Raw genomic sequence first — 12912 nt, forward strand, 5'->3', positions numbered from 1 at the left:
GCAGCACCACGTTGTTGCCACCAGGTGGCGACCTTCAGGCAATAATATATACTTCATGTATTACACTGGAGATGCAGTACCGCACTGTGGCCACCAGGTGGCGCCTTTCAGGCAATAATGCATCATTTTTGCATTACACAGGAGATGCAGTAACGTATTGTGGCTGACTGGTGGCACCCTTCAGGCAATAATACTTAGGGCCATATATATTTGGACACAGGCAAATTTTCATACTTATGTCTCTGTATGCCACCAGAATAAAAATAAAACAAAGCAATCCAAATTAATTTGAAGTGCAGACTTTCAGCTTTAATTCGAGGGGTTGAACATAAATATCAAGTTAGGAACTGCAACCATTTTTATACAGTCCCCCCATTTTCAAGAGCTCAAATGGGTTTCCTAATCGGACAGAACACGAAGGCGGCAGCGGACATCTTCTTACACCCAGGCAAGTATTCCATTTCACACTTATGTAAGCAGTAAACTCGCCTTATATCCTGAAATCCAGTATTACATTATTATTATAGTATTATTAGTATTATAGTATTATTAGGATTATAGTAAATACAGCAACAAGCCTGCAGGCAGAAGGTGGCGACGGCCATCTTGGTACACCCCACACTGCTCAGCACCAAACTGATTATAGATTATATAGTGAAATAGTCTATTTCAGAATATAAGGTGAGCTAAAATAAGTGTGAATTTGAAGACGTGCCTGGGTGTAAAAAGATGTCCGCTGCCGCCTTCATGTTCTGTCCGATTATGAAAACTATTGAAATGCATAGCGGCCATGTTGGAACGCATAGCGGCCATGTTGGAGCACAGAGCAGCCATGTAGGAACGCAGAGCACCTGCGCTGTAAGCAGTTTTGTGCACAAGGTCACTTCCGTTGCATTTTCTGATCGGTATTTTGATAGAACGCATGATGGAGGGTCACAGCAAAAGATTCCAAATGCAAATACTACACTTGGAATCATCTCCAGACCTTTTACCGGCTTAATGGATGAAGAAATAATGAAGGAGTGGCGCACACCTGGCCATGAAACTGCTTTCGATTCATTTATCCAATTACTTTTGGTCCCTTCAAAAAGGGAGGATGGCTAAAAACTGTAATTTCTAGACCCTTCTCCTGATTTGGATGTACATACCCTCAAATTAAACCTGAGTGTACTTTCAGCCCAAATCCATTATAGAACTATAGCTTGAATATGTTTTGGTAAATACCTGAGAAAAAAAAAATTGTGCCTGTGTCCAAATATATTGACCTAACTGTAGTTGTTGTATTACACATGAGATGCAGTACCACAATAAGGCCACCAGGGGTGCCCTTCAGGCAATAATACATAGTTCTGGTGTTACACAGGAGGCGCAGTGCTGCACTATGGCCACCAGGTGGCGACCTTCCGGCAATAACACATAGTTCTTGTGTTACACTGGAGATGCAGTACTGCACTGTGGCCACCAGGTGACGACCTTCTGGCAGTAACACATAGTTCTTGTGTTACACATGAGATGCAGTACTGCACACAGGCCACTAGGTGGCACCCTTCAGGCAGTAATACATAGTTCTTGTATTACACATGAGATGCAGTACCAGACTGGCCGCCAGGTGGCACTCTTCAGACACTAATACATGGTCGGGGACCTTTTTGGCTGAGAGAGCCATGAATACATATTTTCAAATGTAATTCCGTGAGAGCCATACACTATATTTCAGGGGTCGGGAACCTTTATTTAATATTCATATTCATGGGTAAAACAATTAACACAATATGTTTGAAACTAAATGCAAGTAAATGTGTGCATTTTATGTAAGACCAACACTATTAAAGTACAATAAGGCTCTGAATTATTTTTAATAACGTTGTTATGCTGTTACTAACCAATGATGAATAAAGTACTTGGTTAATGCGACTTCTGGTGCTGCATTGTTTTACTGATGGCTTTGATACGTGGCGAGGTTAAGCTTCATGCAGGCATTGAGACTTCCATCCGTTAACAACTTTAGCCCCGGAGGATTTTCCTGCATAATGACCAGGCCACTGTTTTCAACTTGGCAATGCGCAACTTTAACTGACAATTGCGCGATCGTGCGACCATGTACCCAAACAAAATTTACGCCCTTTTTTTCCCACAAACAGAGCTTTCTTTTGGTGGTATTTGATCACCTCTGCACTTTTCATTTTTTGCGATATTAATAAAAAAAGAGCGAAAATATTGTGAAAAATTTACATCTTCTACTTTGACAGTTAAAAAATATCCAATATATTCCATTTTTGTCATATATTTAGGCCAAAATGTATTTAGCTACATGTCTTTGACAAAAAAATTCTCAATGAGCGTATTTTTAACCGCTTTAAGACCGGAAGATTTGACCCCATTCCTGACCAGGCCATATTTTGCGATTCGGCACTGCGTTACTTTAACGGACAATTGAGCGGTCGTGCGACGCTGTACCCAAATTAAATTTATGTCCTCCCCCCCCCCCCCACAAATAGAGCTTTATTTTGGTGGTATTTGACCACCTGTACGATTTTTAATTTTTGAAAAAAAGAGCAACAATTAAAAAAAAAAAATATTTTTCACATTCTGATATAACATTCCCAAAAAAATTTACAAATCAAAATTTTTTAACATTTTAGGGCAATTTATTTTCTGCTACATATTTTTGGTAAAAAAAAAAATCACAATAAGCGTATTTTGATGCGCAAAAGTTATTGTGTCTACTAATTACGGGAAAGATTTGTCATTTTTATTATTTTTTTTACTAGTAATGGTGGCAATCTGCGATTTCTTTTGCGGGACTGCGACATTGCAGCGGACAGATCGGACCCCTGACTGACATTTTTGTGGGTACCAGTGACATTACTACAGTAATCAGTGCTATAAATATGCACCGTTACTGTAATAATGACACTGGCAGGGAAGGGGTTAACACCAGTGGTAGGATTCAGCCGGTTCGCACCGGTTCCATAGAACCGGTTACTAACTTTCTGCAAGTTCGCAGAACCGGCTGAATCCCTCTGCGCGTCTAAGGACGCGCAGTACAATTGAATGAGACGTAACGGTCGGGGAGCAGAGCAGTGCGCCCGACCCGCCCATTCTGTGACAATAGCGAATGAAAATTCGCTATTGTCACACGGATCCTCCTCCTGGCCAATCAGGGAGCGGGTCCCCCCGCTTACTGATTGGCCGAAAGGCAAACCCCGTGCCATTGGACGAGGAGGCGGGAGGACTAAGGACTCAGAGACGCGGGGAGTCGGGGACTGAAGAGAAGCCGACCGTGAGGTAAGTGCATGGGTCTCGCAGGGGGAATCGCTGGCACTCTGCAATCATTGGGGGCAATGCTGTGGAGCTCTGCAATCATTGGGGGCAATGCTGTGGAGCTCTGCAATCATTGGGGGCAATGCTGTGGCGCTCTGCATTTATTGGGGGCAATGCTGTGGCGCTCTGCAATCATTGGGGGCAATGCTGTGGAGCTCTGCAATTATTGGGGGCAATGCTGTGGCGCTCTGCAATCATTGGGGGCAATGCTGTGGTGCTCTGCAATCATTGGGGGCAATGCTGTGGCGCTCTGCATTTATTGGTGGCAATGCTGTGGCGCTCTGCAATCATTGGGAGCAATGCTGTGGCGCTCTGCATTTATTGGGGGCAATGCTGTGGCACTCTGCAATTATTGGGGGAAATGCTGTGGCGCTCTGCATTTATTGGGGCAATGCTGAGGCGCTCTGCAATTATTGGGGGCAATGCTGTGGCGCTCTGCAATCATTGGGGGCAATGCTGTGGCGCTCTGCAATTATTGGGGGCAATGCTGTGGCACTCTGCAATTATTGGGGGCAATGCTGTGGCGCTCTGCAATTATTGGGGGCAATGCTGTGGCACTCTGCAATTATTGGGGCAATGCTGTGGCACTCTGCAATCATTGGGGACAATGCTGTGGCACTCTGCAATTATTGGGGGCATTGCTGTGGCACTGCATTTATTGGGTGCAATGCTGTGGCACTCTGCAATCATTGGGGGCAATGCTGTGGCGCTCTGCAATCATTGGGGACAATGCTGTGGCACTCTACAATTATTGGGGGCAATACTGTGGCGCTCTGCAATCATTGGGGGCAATGCTGTGGCGCTCTGCAATTATTGGGGCAATGATGTGGCACTCTGCAATTATTGGGGGCAATGCTGTGGCGCGCTGCAATTATTGGGGGCAATGCTATGGCACTCTGCAATTATTGGGGGCAATGCTGTGGGCACTCTGCAATCATTGGGGGCAATGCTGTGGGCACTCTGAAATTATTGGGGGAAATGCTCTGGGCACTCTGCAATCATTGGGGGCAATGCTCTGGGCACTCTGCAATCATTGGGGGCATGCTGTGGCACTCTGCAATTATTGGGGGCATTGCTGTGGGACTCTGCATTTATTGGGGGCAATGCTGTGGGCACTCTGCAATCATTGGGGTACAATGCTGTGGGCACTCTGCAATCATTGGGGGCAATGCTGTGGGCACTCTGAAATTATTGGGGGAAATGCTCTGGGCACTCTGCAATCATTGGGGGCATGCTGTGGCACTCTGCAATTATTGGGGGCATTGCTGTGGGCACTCTGCAATTATTGGGGGCAATGCTGTGGGCACTCTGCAATTATTGGGGGCAATGCTGTGGGCACTCTGCAATCATCGGGGGCAATGCTGTGGGCACTCTGCAATCCCTTTTTTTCCCAAAAACAGAGCTTTCTTTTGGTGGTATTTGATCACCTGTGCGATTTTTACTTTTTGCGCTATAAACAAAAAAAGAGCGACAATTTTGAAAAAATAACAATATTTTTTTATATGAAATTCTCAAAAAAAAATGTAAAAAAATCAAAATTTTTTAACATTTTAGGCCAATTTGTTTTCTGCTTCATATTTTTGGTAAAAAAAATAAAAAAAATCGCAATAAGCAGATTTTGATTGGTTTGCGCAAGTTATTGCGTTTACTAACTACGGGAAAGATTTATGTCATTTTTATTGTTTTTTTTTTTAAATAGTAATGGCGGCGATCTGCGATTTTTTTTGCGGGACTGCGACATTGCGGCGGACAGATCGGACCCCTGACTGACATTTTTGACACTTTTGGGGGGACCATTGACATTACTACAGTAATCAGTGCTATAAATATGCACTGTTACTGTACTAATGACACTGGCAGGGAAGGGGTTAATACTGGGGGTGATCAAGGGGTTAAGTGTGCTCCTAAATGTCCTTGCTAACTGTGGGGGGGGGGTGGGGGAGCTCTGTGAAAGGCACGCAGATAGGCATTTCAGCTTAGCTAAGACACCCAATCTCACTGCTGTCTGACAGGAGAGCCGTGTGCTTTGTTTACATACCAGGCGGCTCTCCTGTCAGTTTCCCCAAAGATCGCGGGAGGCCAGGGGTGATCGAGCCCGCTCCTCCCGCAGTCTGGCTGCCGCTGTGTCTAATCACAGCAGAAGCCTGGCTCCGGCAGCGCACGCGCAGTCCCAGTAGACGACCCCTGTGTGGAAACGCGTCGGCAGGAGCTGGTCGCGCTGTAACTTGCAGACGGAATCGTTCTGCAGGCGGTCGTGACTCTTTTCAGCTATTGTCGCATCTACAGTCAGGTCCATAAATATTGGGACATCAACACAATTCTAATCTTTTTGGCTCTATACACCACCACAATGGATTTGAAATGAAACAAACAAGATGTGCTTTAACTGCAGACTTTCAGCTTTAATTTGAGGTATTTACATCCAAATCAGGTGAACGGTGTAGGAATTACAACAGTTTGTATATGCCCCTCCCACTTTTTAAAAAGGGACAAAAAGTAATGGGACAATTGGCTGCTCAGCTGTTCCATGGCCAGGTGTGTGTTATTCCCTCACTATCCCATTCACAAGGAGAAGATAAAAGGTCCAGAGCTCTTTTGAAGTGTGCTATTTGCATTTGGAATCTGTCAACTGTCAATATGAGATCCAAAGAGCTGTCACTATCAGTGAAGCAAGCCATCATTAGGCTTAAAAAACAAAACAAACCCATCAGAGAGATAGCAAAAACATTAGGTGTGGCCAAATCAACTGTTTGGAACATCTTTAAAAAGAAAGAACGCACCGGTGAGCTCAGCAACACCAAAAGACCCGGAAGACCACGGAAAAAACAACTGTGGTGGATGACCGAAGAATTCTTTCCCTGGTGAAGAAAACACCCTTCACAACGGTTGGCCTGACCAAGATCACTCTCCAGGAGGTAGGTGTATGTGTGCCAGATCAAGATCACTCTCCAGGAGGTAGGTGTATGTGTGCCAGATCAAGATCACTCTCCAGGAGGTAGGTGTATGTGTGTCAGATCAAGAACACTCTCCAGGAGGTAGGTGAATGTGTGTCAGATCAAGATCACTCTCCAGGAGGTAGGTGTATGTGTGTCAGATCAAGAACACTCTCCAGGAGGTAGGTGAATGTGTGTCAGATCAAGAACACTCTCCAGGAGGTAGGTGTATGTGTGTCAAAGTCAACAATCAAGAGAAGACCTCACCAGAGTGTATACAGAGGGATCACCACAAGATGTAAACCATTGGTGAGCCTCAAAAACAGGAAGTCCAGATTAGAGTTTGCCAAACAACACCTAAAAAAGCCTTCACAGTTCTGGAACAACATCCTATGGACAGATGAGACCAAGATCAACTTGTACCAGAGTGATGGGAAGAGAAGAGTATGGAGAAGGAAAGGAACTGCTCATGATCCAAAGCATACCACCTCATCAGTGAAGCATGGTGGTGGGAGTGTCATGGCGTGGGCATGTATGGCTGCCAATGGAACTGGTTCTCTTGTATTTATTGATGATGTGACTGCTGACAAAAGCAGCAGGATGAATTCTGAAGTGTTTCGAGCAATATTATCTGCTCATATTCAGCCAAATGCTTCAGAACTCATTGGACGGCGCTTCACAGTGCAGATGGACAATGACCCGAAGCATACTGCGAAAGCAACCAAAGAGTTTTTTAAGGGAAAGAAGTGGAATGTTATGCAATGGCCAAGTCAATCACCTGACCTGAATCCGATTGAGCATGCATTTCACTTGCTGAAGAGAAAACTGAAGGGAAAATGCCCCAAGAACAAGCAGGAACTGAAGACAGTTGCAGTAGAGGCCTGGCAGAGCATCACCAGGGATGAAACCCAGCATATGGTGATGTCTATGCATTCCAGACTTCAGGCTGTAATTGACTGCAAAGGATTTGCAACCAAGTATTAAAACGTGAAAGTTTGATTTATGATTGTTAATCTGTCCCATTACATTCGGTCCCTTAAAAAGTGGGAGGCACATATACAAACAGTTGTAATTCCTACACCGTTCACCTGATTTGGATGTAAATACCCTCAAACTAAAGCTGAAAGTCTGCAGTTAAAGCACATCTTGTTTGTTTCATTTCAAATCCATTGTGGTGATGTATAGAGCCAAAAAGATTAGAATTGTGTTGATGTCCCAATATTTATGGACCTGACTGTATTTCACTTGGATTGCTGTAAGTGTATTTGCTTTTATTAAAGTTTTGTTTTAAGGATAATGCACAGCGCCCTTTTTTTTCTCATGGGAAATCAATTTTGGGCCACTTCATTTTGAGTCGTACCAAGATCGTGTCTAGATGCTGTAGGTGGACCTGTCCAGGAAGATCCGGAAGAGAGAGTGCTCTACTTCTCAAGTTTTGTTGACATGGGATCCCCTATTCACAACAGCTTGAAGCTTTTACCTCCTTTTTCTCCGGTAAGAGTTCATTTTTACTACTGCGGTGTCACCTTTATCACTACACCACTGCGTGTTATTTGGAGGTCACTTTTTATTGGTTACAAGGTAAGAGGCTATTCACAACGTTGTTCTGATACACCTTTATTTAAGTCACCATTCCAGTTGTGGATTTCACTTCTCACAAGATCAACGTTACATATAAGTTTGATTATGGACTATGACCTTTAACCACTTGCCGACCGCCGCAAGTACATATACTGCGGCGGTCAGCCCCTCACAGGCAAAGTGACGTATGGGTACGTCACTAGCCTGTGAGGCTCTGGGGAGCGAGCGCGTCCGATGTCCGCCGCTCACTCACTCACGATCGTCTGTGACAGCGGGAGAAAGGCAGGCGGCTAGTGTAAACAAGCCGCCTGTCATTCTCCCCTGTGTAGAAACAGTGATCATACGGTTCTACTATGTAGGACCGTTGATCATTGTTCCTACACTTCAAGCCACAGCCAATCACAGTTAGAATCACGACCCTAGGGACACACACAGCCCTTCCCTCTCAAATAAAGTGACCCCTTCACTACCAGTGTATTTTTACAGTAACAGTGCATATGAATAGTACTGATTACTGCAGTAATGTCACTGGTAACCCCAAAAGTGTCAAAAATGTCAGTCAAGGGTCCGATCTGTCCGCCGCAATGTCGCAGTACCGGAAAAAAAAAAAAAAAAAATCGCAGATCGCCGCCATTACGCGTTTAAAAAAATAATGACAAAAATCTTTCCCCTTGTTAGTAAACACGATACGCTTTTTGCGATTTTTTTTTACCAAACATATGTAGCATAAAACAAACTGACCGAAAATGTTAAAAGATTTTGATTTTTACATTTTTTTTTGGGGAATTTCATATAAAAAAAATGTGAAAAATATTGTTATTTTTGCAAAATTGACGCTCTTTTTTTGTTTATAGCGCATTATCAAAAAAATCGCACAGGTGATCAAATACCACCAAAAGAAAGCTCTGTTTGTGGGAAAAAAAGGACGTCAAATTCGTTTAGGTACAGCGTCGCACGACCGCGCAATTGTCCGTTAAAGTCACGCAGTGCCGAATCGCAAAATACCCCCTGGTCAGGAAGGGGGTAAAATCTTCCGGGGCTTAAGTGGTTAAGTCAACCACTATTCAAAGACATTTATTCAGCTTCTGTGTTTGGCTCACTGTACATGATTTGTATTTATGTAAACAGTTTTGTTATATTTCTGAAGCGCACTATCTTTCTTTTTACTTAATTTACACATTTTCTAGTGCTGCATCTGTTCATTGATTTGCGCACCCTTCTTTCCCCCATTACACTACTGTAGTAATGTCACTGCCCCCCCCAAAAGTGTCAAAGACGTCAGTTAGGAGTCCGATCTGTCCGCCGCAATGTCGCAGTCCCGCTAAAAATCGCTAATCACCTACATTACTTTTAAAAAAAAAAATCCAAAAATCTATCTTGTAGTTTGTAAACGCGATAACACAAAACAATTAAAATACGCTTTTTTTTTTTACCAAAAATATGTAGCAGAATACAAATTGGACTAAATTGAAATTAAAAATGTTTTTTTTTTTTATTGGGAATGTTTTATAGCAGAAAGTAAAAAATATTGGTGTTTTTTTTGCTTATAGTGCAAAATCTATAAAACCGCACTGGTGATCAAATACCACCAAAAGAAAGCTCTATTTGTGGGAAAAAAAGGATATCAATTGTATTTGGGTACAGTGTCATACGGCCACGCAATTGTCAGTTAAAGTAACGCAGTACTAAATCGCAAAAAATGGCCTGGTCATTAGGGGGGGTAAAACCTTCTGGGGCAAATGCAAAATTCATAATCACAAACGAAGATAACATAAAGGCATATCAACAAAATTGTTGCAGCATCTGGATTGTTGCATCAAAGTAATGAAGTCCTTGCAGCGACTGGATAATGTGTTTCAAGGACCTGCCTCTTCCTCAGAGCCTCGAAAGGTTTCCTCAAGGTGACTCTGAGGAAGAGGCAGGTCCTCGAAACACGTTAGCCAGTTGCTGAAAGGACGTGTTTCGAGGACCTGCCTCTTCCTCAGAGCCACCTTGAGGAAGCCTCTCAAGGCTCTGAGGAAGAGGCAGGTCCTTGAAACACATTATCCAGTCGCTGCCAGGACTTTATTACTTTGATGCGACAATCCAGATGCTGCAACAATTTTGTTGATATGCCTTTAGGTTATCTTCGTTTGGAAGTATGAATTTGCACTTTTAATTAAGCCGTTTTATTTTGAGGTAATGCGTTAGGCCGGTGCGTCCTCTGCTTTTCCTTGTTCCTAGCTTATCCAGACATCCCCAGTTTTGGAAGGGCAGCAAGGCAACTGCTATCCTGGAAGACTAGCATCTAAGCCCTGAGAGCCTCTTTGCGTGAGGCCCACCTTCAAGTGCAGGAGTGGAGTATTGGTTTGGTGCAGAAAAAGTCCTGCATGTCGTATCTTTGCTGCGCTTTCTGAAAACGCGCCAAAAATGCAGGGCATAGATGTCTATGGGAAACTGTGGGCACCGCCCTCTGCGGACAAACTGCAGTGTGAAAGCAGCCTAAGCTTTGGTTCATATATGCGCAGTGGGAGAAACTAATCCTGCCCATTTCCAGAAGTGCATTCATGCTGCAGGGGTCAATTTTAAATTAACCACACCCCAAAAGAGTTCACAAAACGCAGTGCAAACACCAGAATTTGATTGCATGGGTGTGAATACCAATGCATTCAGATCCCCACATAGCAAAAAAAAAGGAAAAAAAGCATTTTAATGTGGTGCGATTTGAGCCCATACAAAATGAATGGGCTTAAACCACACTGCAAAGAATCACATGTGATTTGAACAGGAATGCTGTGCAATTCCTGTCCAAATCACATGCAGTTTCCCGGATGGCTCCTATGTGAACCCAGACTAACACCCGGCTGCCACACTTGTCCATTGGGGGGGGTTGAGGTTCTATGTTGAGATCCCAGCACACTGACCAAGCGGTCACCAACAGCTCCCACTCACTGATCAGGAACCAGCAGGATGGGCTACCAATTATGTGATTTCTGCGACAGTCATTCACACACATAGGAAGTCGCCTCTAACACTCGCTTAAAGGGCAGGTAGGCCGCAGCAAGGGGTTAAAGATAGCAGTCAGCATCATGCAGTCCACTCTTAGGCCTCGTTCACATGAAGTTGGAGTAGTAATAAAACCCTGAGGTTGAGCCGCACGTTTATCCCTGAAGGGGAATGACAGGACCTCTAACTAGTTGCTTGCAACCATTTTCTAGCTTGACCTGTGTCACGCCATTTTAAATGCAGCTCTGACTTAAAATGAGTTATTTCATTTAAGATTGCTTTAAGGCTTTAGTTACAAAGACCAAGGAAACTCATAAATCACCCCATGTCCCCCATGTTTTCACACCTTAGCTAAAGATACATTCTTTATCGCACATTTGCTTCCTCTTTAAGCTACTTTGAGATATAGGGTCTAGACAAGGCGTATTTCGCAATTTCTAACGAACATTCTGTATTAACCCATTGTTTGACTTTTGTGAGACATGACTCTTCCTGAGAGTATTCACTCCCCCTCCCAACTGTATTTCCTGTTCAATTCTGTGTATAATAATTACCCCGCACATGGAATAAAGCTAAGAATGTTTTAGACTGATCACTGGTTGCACGTGTTTTCTTTAACAGGATAAAACATTCTCCAGAGCTCTGCTTTATTTGCATAGAACAGACTAGACTTTGCTGAATAAGTCAGGGACTTATCTTTTACATATACATTTAAGGTATCTAGGGTGCATATAAAGAGAAATCACCTACAATCCCCTGTAGTGAATGCGTCCGCTCTGCATGTAGTTGCAGCGCGATGCAAACAGAAGGAGCAGTGCTAATACCGATACAGCTCACCAACAAAAGAGCTCCCGGGTGCCCGATCCACAGCAGTTAACTGAGTACATATGTAGAAAGATGATCCACACACCCGTAGTCGTCATCTTTATTCAGGAACCACAGAATACAACTACTGATGAGATCAGTTGACAAATTTCAGCCTATAAGGCCTTAGTCATAACTCAGTTATGACTAAGGCCTTCTAGGGTGAAACACGTCAACTGATCTTATCAGCAGTTGTTGTGTTCTGTGGTTCCTGAATAAAGATGAAGATTGTTTTAAGAGCAACTACTGATGTGCGGATCATCTTTCTACAGTTGCAACACGATAGTGTGGCGATAAAAGGGTCACAGCAGGCTGTACAACGCCTCCTCATCGCTCTCTCTCAGAAGCATTTTGAACATAGATCGCTCTTCAGAGACTAAAGCTCATGTGATCAAGCCTTCATGTAGTAATCATGTCTTAAATGTTTAAAATGTCAGGATCGCTACAGGTTACCACACACTACAGCAGCCTTCAATCACTCAATGTTCATCATACAACCGTCAAGGACTCTTTATACAGACGCGCATGAAATAAAAGTCGGGACCAACAGTTTAGCACAGATCGCTTTACAGACAAATTCACAGACAGAACAAAGACGACTTCCATTTAGATGTTGGTAAAATTCGAAGGTCATTTAAAATGGGGTGAGATCAGGGTAGGCAAAGAGGGCATTTGTTCGTAATTATTATTAGGAAACGACAATCCTTCCTGTGTGATAAAAGATATATATGCTCTATACCTGCCGACAAACCAGAGAGGCTGCAATCTGCATTTACCACCCGCTGAGACACTGGACGTTGAAATAGAATGGTCTCTGTACTGAGAGCTTTTTAAGTCTAATTTTGGCCCTGACTACCAGACATTATGGATAGGTCCAAGGTGACACCTGACAATACCTATATGCGCTTACTGGACATGGACATTAATACGGAGATGTCCTCTTTGTGGCTATAAAATGCTCTACTCTTCTAGGAAAGCTTTCCACAAGACTTTGGGGGGTGTCTGTGGGAATTTGGGCCCATTTGTGAAGTCGGGTAATGATGTTGAATAAGAAGACTTGGCTCACAATCAACGTTCTAATGAAGGTGTTCAGTAGGGTTGAGGTCAATGGGCTCAGTGCTGAATCCTCAAGCTCATCCACCCATCACACCTAAACGAGCTTGTTGGGAAATCCCAAGCCATTAATATGGAGTTTCCAACTTTTTGCCTATATTGGCCTCTTGGT

Source organism: Pelophylax lessonae (genome assembly GCF_965119305.1).
Source record: "Pelophylax lessonae genome assembly, chromosome: 2".
Taxonomy (NCBI): Eukaryota; Metazoa; Chordata; class Amphibia; order Anura; family Ranidae; genus Pelophylax; species Pelophylax lessonae.